Genomic DNA, 13,010 nt, shown 5'->3' on the forward strand with positions numbered 1-13,010 from the left:
ACGGAGGGGCAGGTAAAGGCCTTGCCGCGCCGGCTCAGGGAGCCGCTGTTTGGAGAGGTTGTCGGGCTGAGTCGGCAGCGTGGGAGCCTCCGGGGTCTCCTCTGCTGCCCGGAAAGTCCTGGCACGAGGCTTGGGGATGGATCCAGGGGTGCAGAGGTGCGCTGGCCAACGTGTCGTGGGGTCTCTTTGGGGGGCTGTCTCTGTCCTCTCCCGCCCAGAGCCTGCAGATGGGTGATGCAGGCAAGAGGCTGGGGGGAGCAGGCAGGCTGAGTGGAGGCAGGGGTCCTGGGGTGGGCCAGTGCCATGACTGCACACAGGGTGGGGGACAGCGGGGAGCCCCGGGGGTCGTGAGAAGTGATGGGCCGGGAGAAGAGGCAGCGGGGCTGGTGAGAGCAGGTTGGGCCCATCCAAGGCGGGCGGGATCTGGGTGCAGGAGCCCTGCTCGCTGACCGCCCGCCTCTCTGGGGACGGGACGTGGGACCCGCAGCCACTTGGATCGTCTCCCCAGGTTGTGCCCTACGGTGCCCTCTCCTCCAGCCTCTCCTCCCCTCTGTCTCCCCCCAGGAGCGTCCTTGTCGTGGCCAGGTGGACGCTCCGGACCCTAGGGGGCTCAGTTTCCCTCCGGCGTCCAGGATCTGTCCTTCCACGCTCTGTCTCTCTTGACGTCTCCCGTCGGCCTGGTCCTGGGGTGGGCGTTTGGGGATGAGGTCCCCAGGCTGTGTGCAGCCCCGGAGCTGGGTGCCCTTCTCTGCTGGAGGCTGGACCCAGCCAGGGCCCAGGAGTTGGTGCCTCCCCAAGGGGGCGTGGTCAGGAACAGCCCCTCCAGCTCTAATCTGAGGTCCAGTCCTGGTACCAAGCATCCTTTCCCCTGGTCCCAAGTCTGAGGGCAGTGGGATAAGCCTGGAGAAAGTCTTACGTTTAGGCCAGAAAACAAGTGAGGGCCTCCCCTGCCTGCCCCACGCAGCCCCTGTAGCCCGAGGCCGCCACCCCCAGGACCATACCTGCGGGCTGTAACTCCTGTCCTCCCGGGGCTCCCGGGTAATGCCTCCTTAACACGCGAAGATAGATCCATCTCGTGGCCCCTTCATCCTGGAATTGACCCTCAGGACTCTCCGGAAGGCGCCAGGTGGGCAGGACAATCTGCTCTTGTCCAAGCAACAGACGCCTCACTGGACACGCAGGGGGTTCTTATTGCTTCCGGAAGGGGGCATGTGTGTGAAACTCGGTGGTGGCCCCTTAAGGTGGCCCAGGAGAGGGTGCGGGATGGAGATGCGCCCTCACCTGGCACAAAGCCCCCTGCCCAACACTGGGGGCCCTCGGCTGCCGGGGCCAGGCTGTAGCCCCACAGCCCTGGCCAGCCTCTCGGGACTTCTCAGGAGTCTTCGATCCCAGGGTCCTCACTGGAGCTGGCAGGCTGGACGGGAGCTCTGGACCCAGACCTGGGCTGAGGCCCTGCCCGGAAGCTGCATGGCCTCTGCCAGTGACCCTGGGGTCACTCTCTGGAGAGGGTGAGGGACCACGGCTAAAACAAGGCCATCATGGGAGGAAATTTCCTGGAACCCACTTGGAACCCACCTTCTTTCTACAGGGGTGATCACTGCTCTGGGGACCCTCCCCACTCTGGTCCTGCACCCCTGACCTCTGCTCAGCCGAGCACCTGGCATCACCTCCCCAACCTCTTCCCTCTCCACCAGGTCATCCTTCCTTCATCCCTTAGGGCTATGCCGCTGCCTCGGGGCCTTTGCACCTGCTCTTCCTCTGCCTGGATCCCCCACCGCCATTCTCCCAAGCTCCGTCCGAGGTCACCTCTTCCGGGAAGCCTTCCTTCGTTCAGGCTAACTTACCTGGTGACTGTCTGTGCCTGCTCTCGACTGTGCGCTCTGCTGGAGTCGAGGCCAGCGTCCTTGCTCACTGCTGTGTCCTCAGCAGACAGCTGTGCCCAGCGCCCAGGGACCCTTGATCATTAACAACCTTTGGTAATCAATCAGGGTTAGGGCCGTTCCAATCAATACCAGCATGCAATCAACACCCCTGTCAACTTCCAGAACCTTTTCTTCACCTGAAGAGGGCACCTTGTGCCCCTTAGCGGTCACCCCGACCCCCCTGACCCCCAGCTCTCGGCAGCCACGAAGCTGCTTTCTGTCCCCCTGGATCTGCCTGTTCTGGGCATCTTGCAAGTGGAATGACACACGGTGCGGTCTTTAGTGTCTGGCCTCTCTCACTGATCGAATGCCCTCAAGGCTCATCCACGTGCAGTGTGAAGCTGAGCAACACCCACATCTGGACGGGCGCCTTCTGCTGGTCACAGCTGGCGCACATTTGGTCGGTCCCCGGTTTGGGCTCCTCTTTGGTATTGAACGGCGCAAGGAGTGTGTCGAGGGTCTGCGTGGACGCGTGTGTCCAAGGACTTGCATCCTGTTTTCAACTGTGACTGTCCTGGGAGTCCACAGACCCCTCCCTCGGCCTTCAGTTGCTCCCGGTTTCGAGGGGGACAGAGCGTTCCCAGCCCGAATGGAGTGAATACTAACTTTTCAGCCAGAGGAGCCGCGCCCACCGGGACGGGGCCTGCTATCGCCGCTGCCAGGGCCACGGCCTAGGGGCTCAGTGGTTCTCTGCTGGAGTGGCTGGCATCCACATATGCCTGGCAGCTCAAGTCCCCAGCGACACCCATGCCACACTCTTAAATATTTTAGCAAATAAAAAATTTTTAAACTGTGCGGCCAGATGTCCAAGTTGACAAAGCGCTGAAGGCATCTGACTGATGAAAAGCCAGCGCCCCTGGTAAGCGGGATTTAAAACAAGCCCCGAGGCAAACGTGTGATACTAGAAGCGTCCCGGCCCTCGGCGCCGGGCTCGGGCAGGGGGTTTGAAGGCGAGCGTCCATCTGTCACGCCATGCGTCCTGACGCTCAACAAAGCTGCATGGATCTCAGAGCGGCCGCCACTCTGCTCTGCAGCAGGCCCGGGCGGGACTCATGTCACAAAGGAAGGGCTGTCAGTATTCATGGTCGGGCTGCTGTGGGGCAGGTGCCTCTCGCCGTGGCGGCTCCTTTTGCTTTGGCTGCAAAGAGTCCTCCAGAGTCTGCAGAAGCACTCGAGAGGCAGAGGGACCCACGGAGGCCACTGTCCTCGCCTGGACAGAGGGAGAGGTCAGCCCAGGGCTCCCGTGAAGGCAGACCTCTCCCCAGACTGAGAGGAAGAGAAGGAGAAAGGGGGCCCTGGGGGGAGGGGTATATGCTGAAAACTACCCGAATCAGCAGGAAGCCTGAACTCAATTGTTGGTTCTAAATCCTGGGGTTGAGTTCCAACACTGCTCTCCAAACGTTGTGCACGTAGCTCAGGAAGAACCGACCACGGGGTCCGGGATAGTTGGGACAGCTGGCCTCGCCCATGGGGGGAGGGGTACACGAGCCGGTCTTCCAGATGCGCTGGTCCTGGTCTCGTTTGCACCCCGGAGTTGCTGGTTCTGACCATGCTGGTGACAGTGGTGTTGATCTTCGGTGTCCCCATCACCTTGAGCTCAGGAGGGATCCCTGCAGAGACCAGGGGGAGGGGTGCTGGTTCAGGCCACTGCGTCCTGGGTCCCAGCATCCGAGAAGTACCGCACCCCCGTGGGCCTCCCCGTGGCTGCACGGACCCCAGTTAGCCCTGGTGTCTGGAGACCTAGTGAGGGTCCGAATGAATCCCAGGAGCTGATCCACGTGGGGAAGAAAAAGGGTCATGTCCTGGAGAACAGCGTTATCGCTGGGAAAGTCATGCACAAGTTGGTTTCTGGGACCCTGATCGGCCCTTCATGTGATGCCAGGGGACCCAGGCGGGCCATTAGTAAGAGGGCGGAGCCCACTGGGTGTTTGCTGGTCCCGCGGGCGGCAGGGCTAAGGTGCACCTCCCGGCCCGGCAGAATCTTAACCCCCATTTCACAACCCGGGACGCTGAGGCTCTCGGCGGCCAGCGGCTGGTCCAGGCCTTAGGCCCTACCTGGTCAGGGACGCCTCACCCGCTGTTCACAGCCTCCCCCTTTCCAGCCAGATCAGAGCGTCCGCAGTGGGACAGGGCCTGCGGGCTGTTCCAGTCCCAGGACCCCTTCCATGTCCCAGCAGAGCACCCCCTCCGGAATCTTCTAGCACAGACTGCATTTCAGAACAACGAAAATGCCACAGAGGAAGTTTTATTATTGTGGTTTTTATATCAGACCCGGAATGGCCACTCCTGTGATATAAAATCATTACCGCAGTTAAACCCATTCCAGTAATAAGTGCAGCACTTATTGCTGCCCATAAAGGATGATACCAGGGGATTGATGGAGCCAGTGTATCGGACGCTGCGCCTCCTGAGTGCTCGGGCTGGACGTCGGGGGCTGGGCGACTCACTGGAGGTGGCTGGGGACCCTCTTCTGGTCCAGGGTGACAGGTCACATCTGCCTATCAAATGCCTCCTACTTCCGAGCACGACCCAGGCACTGAAGGTGGGGCCCAGGGGACAGATGTGGCCCAGAAGACAGTCAGCAGAGATCCCCAGAGAGACAATAGCAGTCTGCCCTTGGAAAGGATTGACGAGGAGGTTCCTCACATGGGACCCCTGGTTGAGACAGTCACGTCCAACTATAGAACTTGGACACTTGGACTTTGACTTATGCTTAAGTCAAAGAAATGAGCATCTAAAGGTTGAATTCAGACCCTGTGATTGTTTGTGGGAACATTTTTACATGTAGGATGGGGTATCTATGGGGGATTTTCTTTCAGTCCCTTCAAGGGAACTATGCTAACGTTGTAGCTTTAAAATACATCTCTGAACTCTTTGACAATCCTCGCCTCAGGAAAAGGTTTAATTCCCTCTTCTTGAGTGTGGCCTGGACCCAATGATGTGCTTCTAACGAATAAAAAGTGGTGGGAGGGATGGTCTATGATTTCTGAGACGAGATCATCCATCACTGTTGGCCCCGGGGACCAGCTGCCCCGTCGTGAGGACAGTCCACGGGGCCAGAAACTGGGGCTTCCAGCCCAGGGCTGTGTGATCTAGCCAACCTGGAAGGGGACCGTCCAGCCCCCGTCCAGCCTCCAGATGACCAGAGCCTCCGCTGACACCCAGGCTGCATCTCACCAGACACCTTGAGGGAGCCACTCCTGAATCTTGATCCGCAGAAACGGAGAGATGACGAATGAGTGTTATTGTTTCAGGCTGCGAAGTTTGGGGCTTATTTGTAATGCAGCAACAGCTACCTGACACACCCGGTAAGGACGCAGTCAGGTCTCCAGGTGGGAAGAAAATGTTAAGGTTGCTGTGGAGTGACCAGCACTTGGGTTGGGGACCCCTTGGCCCCTGGTCTCTGCCCTAGGGTCTCCTCCCCTCTCCCCACGTCCCCACCGGCTCTGCTCATGGTAAAGCACCTCCCACCACGAGCTGGACCCCGTTGGGTGGGTCGCGATCTACCCCTCGGGGTCAGAGGCCAAGGCTGGTTCTGCTTCACCAGCCCTTCGGGGGGCTTGGGACCCTGCGGAGTCCCTTCCTGAGGGAAGTCATCCACCTCCATCGACTGGGCAGTGCTTGTTGAAGGAAGGAAGGAAAGGACTCAGAGGGACCCAGCAGCTGCCGTGACCCGAGACGGCCCTTCACCTGCTCCGTCACCTCCCACCTGTGACACATGAAGAAGGTTTTCCTAGGACGGCTGATGCCTGGGGGTTGCCAGAGCATCCAGCAGGCACGCCCATCACATGACTGTCAGGGCCTGAGTCCGCGTGACCCTCCCACAACTCCACGACGTGGCTCCTGGTGGTGCAGAGGCCGTGGGTCCATCTACGCGGCCCTGCACTGTTTCTGGGGGCCTGCGGGCTGACCTGCAGACGGGACGGTGGTGCTGTGTGCACCCAGGGGGTGGTGTGCGCCATCGGCCGGGGGCCTGGAGCAGCTGCCACTGGCTCTTCCCTGCCTTCCTGTTCCCCTGGGAGAATAAAGCCACGGAGGAGCCTGGCCGAGCCACGGAGGAGTCGGCTGCGCCACGAGGGGCGGTGGGCGCCCTTGTAACCTCCAGGGTGGGCTCTGCAGTGGCTTCTGTGGTTGCCATAGCGGAGTACACAGACTGGCGTTTGAACAGCAGAAGAGCAGTCTCTCCTGGTCTGGGGGCCAGAGGTCCAAGGTCAGAATGCAGGCAGGCAGGTGCTCTCTCCAGAGGCTCCCTACTGAGCCCACGAGCCACGACTACTGAAGCCCGCGTGCCTAGAGCCCGTGCTCTGCAGCAAGAGAAGCCACCGCAATGAGAAGCCCGCGCGCCGCAACGAAGAGTAGCCCCTGCTCAGCGCAACTAGAGAAAGCTCGCGCAGCAACAAAGACCCAAGGCGTCCAACAATAAATAAATTAATTTTTTAAAAAAAGAATTATAATTGGAGCTGGTGAGAAGTGAGGCTGCTGGTTGGGGTCCGAAATGGCTGCATAGTCACCAGGGGAGACCTTGAGGCCACAAGGTTGCAGCAGGCAGGTGGTGTCCTCGGACCTGGTACAGTTCAGAGAAAGTTCAAGTTCCCGGTGGGGCAGGGCCGCATCTTGACATCGGATCGTCGATGGCCGCTTGACTCGACTTTTGTTCACCTGAACTGTGGTCACTCCTTTATAGTTTCAGTTTGTCATCAGCCATGTAAGGTAGTATTTGCAGGGTCCACGGATTCGGATGTGGACATATTTGGGGGCCACCACTCAGCCCATGACTGCTGCTTTCTGGTTTTAATTAAAGAAGACATTCCCGGCGGTGGGAAGAGGGCTCGGAGTATAGCAGTGCCCACCGGGAGCCACTCCGCCTTTGACCTGCCTGCCGGGCCCTGAGCGCCCTCCTCAGGAGCCCCTCAGGGCAGGGTCTCGTCCTTCCGGAGAGGCTTTACATCTGTGTAAATATCCCCCCCTGAAGCCTGTTGTAAACAGTGCTTCTTGTTGCTTTTTCACGTGGTCAGTCGTGGAAACGGCCCGTATCCGTGAGTGTGATCACCCTGGTTCTGCCCCATAGGTGCGGCCAAGCGGCTTCCTGGCCCTGTCGCTGGCAGGAGGCCTTGGAGGTGTCTTTCTCCAGGGCCCCGACTGTGCTGAGGGACGCGTTCCCACAGCAGAACTGCTGGCCCAAGGCCTGCGCCTTTTCCACAAGGCCAGATTGCCTTTCCACAGAGAGGGCGACACAGTTAAGCCAGACCTGTCACCATGTTCCCAAATGAGCAAAGTGTCCAAAGGAAGTACACGTGTGTGCAGGCATGTGCACGCATGTGAGCATGTGTGTGGGTGTGTGCAAAAGTGTGCATATTTCCGTGTGCGTGCAGATGTGAGCACATATCTGAATATGTGGTACTGCATGCATGTGGAGGTGTGTGTGCAAGTGCGTGCCCGTGCGGGGGGTGTCTCTTGGGTCCCGGAATGAAAGGGGCCATGTGGGATGAAGAGGAGGGTGGTCGGAAGGGGGCGTCCTGGTCGGGCTGGGCGTGCAGCCTGGGTGGGCTCTGCGACCCTCCTCCCCCAGCAGGACCGGCTTTGCGGTTGGTGGCCTGAACAGTGTGCCTAGAGCCCGGCCCTCAGAAGGCTGTCGCCATCCTGTAATTCTGAATCATTTGGGGACTAGGCTCCCACATTTTCCTTTTACGCTGGGACTGCTATTCTGTAGCTCATCTGGCCCCCAGGAAACCCACTGAGTCTTTGGAGGCAGGGCTGCCAGGGTGGGGTCTGCGGCCACGTGAGTGGCCCTGGTCAGTGGGCTTCAGGGAGGCTCAGGGCTAAGTGTGCAGGGGCCAAGGACAGTGGCCAGGGCAACAAATCCCAATACAGGACACCCACTGAAATCTGAACATCAGATAATCAAGAAACGCGTTTTCAGTGTATGTCCCACGCAATTATTTCAGGCAGAGTCTCACTCAAAATGACTCCTGTGTTTACCTGGCAACCCAGCTGGGGTGTCCGGCCAGGTGGATCTGTCAGTGGGCACCGCCCGGCCCCGGCTCCCAGGCGGGTTTGCTTCCGTGTGGAGCAGGCAGGCGGGGTCGGGACCAGAGGCATCTGGGGAGAGCGGCGTGGACCGCGCCACCCCCAGAATTTTGGCTGCATTTAATATGCGTAATGGGGAGGAAGCAGGTCGGTTTGAGATTAGCACCCATCACGGAACGAGGGCAGCAGCCGTCCATCTGGACGCGCTCCTGTGGGTCCAGTCTGCGGCTCAGCCCACAGGCCTCGCCCACTGGCGTCTGCTGGCCTTCATCTAATGAGTGATTTGGGATTAAAATGGGAGCCAACAACAGAGCCCCGATCTATATTAAATCTCCGCAAAATGAAAATTGCAAAGATTTACTTAGGGTCGTTACATGAGGAAATTTAATCACAGCCTCACCCATAACGTCCCCTCGCCACCGGACAGATAACTGAGCTGCCACACGGAGGATTAGGCACGCCTCCCGTTTGTGAAGACAGCTTCCCGCTGACGTCTGTGCCCTGGGCACCCGCAGGCCCCACCGGGACAAGACAGGCGGCATATCGGGGGCACTCAGGTCACACGTGGCCGCAGCCCATGTAAACGGCACCAGCATTTACCCGGACGACAGCCCGTTCCAGGCACTTTGCTTCTTAGAGCCTCTTCTCCATATTTTTCTATCAAAAAAGTGCAGCAGGAGAAAAACGCTGACACCAGATGCGAGCAGAAAATCCTCAGACGGTGGCTGTGAGGCGTGGCCCCTCGGGCCCTGGTTTACCTCCCAGCTACGACCTGCTCGCATCTCCCCGGCCGAGGCCCTGCGCACACGTGTCAGCGTTTCCGTTTCCTTACGAGAGTCCGTGGTTTCTGGCTTCTGTTCTGTGGTTCCCAGTAAGGGGCTGGGTGTCTCCAGGTTAACGCTAACTGACAAGCAGCTTAGTGGCAGCCCGGGGCGCTGAGCTCACAGAAAAGTGATATCACGGGGCATCTGCCTCCTGGCCCTCCCGGGGCCCCTCCGTGACCACTGCTGTCATCCTCATTTAATCAGTGCTTAGGGCGTCCACCGCAGGCCCGTGCTGTTCCGGCCCCTCACGAGGACGCGCGTGGCCGTCGGGCCAGCTCAGGGGGCCGGGCGCGGTCACCCTCCCTCGCCTTTCCCGAGCCTGGACCACTTCAGCGACTCCTTCCCAAACCCTCACCACCCCTCACCCTGTCGGGGAAACCACGCCCAGGTGTTCCTTGAGAGGACGTGTTTTGGGAAAGAGGAAGACATTCAGGAGACAGACGGGCAGTCGGCATCGACGGGGCTGTGGACCTGGGCCTCGTTCTGGGCCCGCCCTGGACGGCCGGCAGGAGCCATCTTTGGAAACCGTCCCTTAAGGAGCGAGGTGGGCCTGCTCACTTCCCCCCCCGAAGCCTCTGATGTCACAGCGGCTCACGCAGGGCTGCTTCTGCAGAAACCAAGCTGGCCCGTGACTTTCAAAGCCTGGCACCCACGGTGGGTGCAGTAGGATCGTGGTGACGGCAGCGCACGGCCCGTGGGGCAGGCGAGGGGCTAAGGGTTAGGAGGGGCTAAGGGTTAGGTCATCCAGCTCCCCCAAGTCTCCTGTGCCACTGAGATCACCACCCCACTTCACGGATGGTAACCTCGGCCAGGCTCGGACACACTAGGCCGAGTGAAGAGGCCAGACCCCCAAATTTCACACTGTAAGCGTCCGTTTAGAAGACATTCCCGAAAAAGCAACACTATGGGGCCAGAAAGCAGACCGGCAGTTTTGGAGTCAGGAGAGCACAGGAGGTCTTTCTGGGTGCGGGCAAGATCCCACACCCCGCCCAGGGGTGGCTCACGGCCGTGTGCGTTTACCAAGATTCAAGGAACTACATCTAAGGGGGGGGTGCATTTTACTGGGTGTCAGTTACGCGTCAATAAGCCTGACCTGAAAAAATCCAATTGTAGGTGATAACGAAGTTCTGGAAATAGATGGTGGGGTTGGTTGCATGACCTTGTGAATGAACTTAATGCCGCGGAAGGTACACTTCAAACGGTTAAACGGTAAGTTTTATGTTAAGTATGTCTCACCACAATAAGAAGAGGAAAGAGCAGCTCTGTGAAGAATGAACGGACGGTCCCTCTGGAGTGGCTGCCCTGCACCTCCTGCACTGCGGGTCTGCTGGTGGCCCGAGGGGGGTCGTGGTCTTCAGCAAAGGGCCACACCGAGTTTGTGGTCGCAGACGCGGGGCCGTTACCTCACCTGGCCTGGAGCACAGCTGGCGCTGATGAAGCACCGAGGGGGTTGGGGCCAAAGCCGCATGTCAGGACCCCCCTCAGTCCTCCCGACAGCTCAGAGCCCGCGGCTGCCTCACCAGGGTCCCCGGACGGGGAGGGAGCGGATCCGGGGCTCTGCGGTCCTGGCCCAGGACACTGGGCAGAATGCCTGCCGGAGCTGCGTGCGGGGTCCCCTGACCTTGTTTGTTCACTTGTCATTATTCTGGAAACATTGTTCGTTCCCCTACAGGGAGGGCGGCGAGGGGCAGTTGAACGCAGAGCACCTCCTTTCAAACGACGTCTTGAGCGGTTCTGTGGGCTGTAATGAGGCTGCTTAATGAAGTCAGCATCCTTGAAAGTTCGCCGGTGACCCTCATCTGTCAGCACAGCCACTTCCCGGCACGGTATTAATTAACCATCACCTCCTGCAGTGCAGAGGGAGTGCGCCATGAGAATGAACAGGTTTAGGGGATGCAAGGCCCCGCAAAATCACTGTTTAACCAGCCTTATTAAGCAGAAGATGAGGGCGGAATCGCCCACAACATGCTCGTTAGGAGGCGCTGAACGGCCCCTGTTCCTACAGCTCAGTTAGCAGCCATGGCCTCCTCCTTCCCCTGACGCCCAGAGACCTCTGTCCTGCAGGGAGGGCTCCCCTCTACCTCTGTTGAAATCAGGACGGGCTGTGGGTTAGGTGGGGAGGGTCCGGCGCTGGGGCCAGGCTGGGTGACCAGGGAACTGACCGCAACTCAGGGAACGGCACTCGCACCCCCGTATAGCTCTCCACGACCCGTCTCTGCGGTCACTCCTGACTGTGGCCACACGGCCATCCAGGCTCCCTCACTGTGAGGACATTCCCTGAGACCAGGTGGAAACCTCCTCTCTCGGGTCCTGTCCGCTGCCCGCAAGGGGGCATCTCACCCACCTTCCGGGACAGCGGGGCAGCAACGAGCTCCTCTTCCGGCCCCCGTGGGCACGAGCTGGCCTCGGCAGGGGGTGAAACAGTTTACAGCGTGACTTGCACGTATATTCAGGCACGGACACACACGTGCTCAGCCACGCGCACGCCCGCGTGTGAGTGATGCTTACGCAGAGAGGATGGTTGCCCCGGCCCGTGTCCGCCTGGCTGCAGGCCGGGCTGAAGGCCGAAGGCAGCCGGTCAGCGGTTCTCCTGGATCAGGCACCCCTTCCCAAACCAGAAGCAACCAGCACTGCACTGGGGCAGTGACCAGGGTCATGAGACCCCACACCTGTGATATTTTAAGAAGCATGCGTGTTAGGGCAATAGGCCTACCCAGAGGGAGGGAAAGGGTTATAGACCCTTCTTTTTTCCCAAGTGTAGCTACAGGAGAGAGAGAGAGAGAGAGAACGAGCCAGGAGATGTGTGCTGGGGGCCTGGAAGCAGCCCTCGGACGTTCTGGGACGGTGCTTCTCATCCCATCGGGCAGCCTCAGGTCCCCGACATGGGGGAGGAGCTAATGGAAAGCTCTGGAACACCACTGCTGACCCCACAGCCCAGAGGAAAGATTCAGGGGTGTGAGAAGAGCAGTTGTTTTCACATCCTGGCCTCAGGTAAAAGGCTTTACGTTTATTTGGAAACCCAGACCCCTGAACAGAAAATAAACACCTTCCCATGTGTCTGTGATGCCCTCCTGGAACCCTCAGCTGTTTGAGGGCCGCAAGGACACCAGCAGTTGTGCTGGTCAGGGATGTGCTGGAAGGAGGAAGGGTCTTAACACCCAGAGGCTTGAGACACGGCCCCTCCCACCCACAATCTGGGCGCCACAGGCCAGAGAGCGGCTCACAGACAGTGGGGTTTCTGCATCTCTATTACTAAACCGTGTAGATGCGTCCGCTCCTGAGAGACCAGCTTGTGGTCAGTGGACGGCGTCCAGGCTGCTCTGTACAAACCGTCCCAGGACTGGGAGTTACTTTGGCAGAGGGGACCTGGCTCCTGCCTGCTCAGTGGCCATGCGGGGCTGGGTCACATGAGCCGCTCTCCGGACCCCCAGGCAGGTGTGGGCTGAGCCCGACCCTGACTCGCGTCCCCAGGTGTCCGCTGGCTCTGGTTGTATGCACGAGGTGCACAGACCGGCCGCTTGTTCCCAGGGATCTTGTAACTTGGGTGCCGTCTGCAGTCAAATGCAGGGACACACGGGGAGGGCCGGGACACAGCTCCGGTGCCGCAGGCCAGCGGGCTGCAGGGTGACGAAGGCGACAGAAACGCATCCTGGCAGATGCCTTGTGGATATCAGAGAGCCTTGCGGGTCCTGAATGTGTCTCGGGATTTGAAGCCAGTTTCCCAGGCTGGCCTGGCCTCATTAGGGCACCATGAGCCGTCCTCGGGAACTGGGGGGACTGGGCTCCCGTCAGGCCGAATCAGGGCCCCCAGGAGAGCAACTGACTGTGGGCTCATTGCTTTAGACAAAACGGGGCTTGGAGGCGGAACCAGGCCGCTGGGAAGGCTGGGCCACTTCCAGCGCACTGGCGAGCTGCTCCGTGAAGGCCCTGAGCTAGGACCGCGCTCCCGTCCCCGGTGGCAGCACCGTACGCGCAGGCCGGCTGCCACCGGGTGGGGCTGCCACCCCAGGAGGCCTTGTGTGTCGTGGGGGACAGAGGCCCACGCGTGGCTCCGCACTGCGTTCTGAGGGCTGTGCCTCGGGGAAACACAGGCTGAGGCCCTGGGGCCACGAAGCAGCTTCCCTTTGTATCCCCACCAGGCACCAGCTGGTCAGTTCTACAGAGCCGACCACAGAGCAGAAAGGGTTTATTCAGAGACCCCCTCGCACGCGTGCATCTTACAAGTGTGACCCGCCTC

Source organism: Grampus griseus (assembly GCF_964374135.1).
Source record: "Grampus griseus genome assembly, chromosome: 14".
Taxonomy (NCBI): Eukaryota; Metazoa; Chordata; class Mammalia; order Artiodactyla; family Delphinidae; genus Grampus; species Grampus griseus.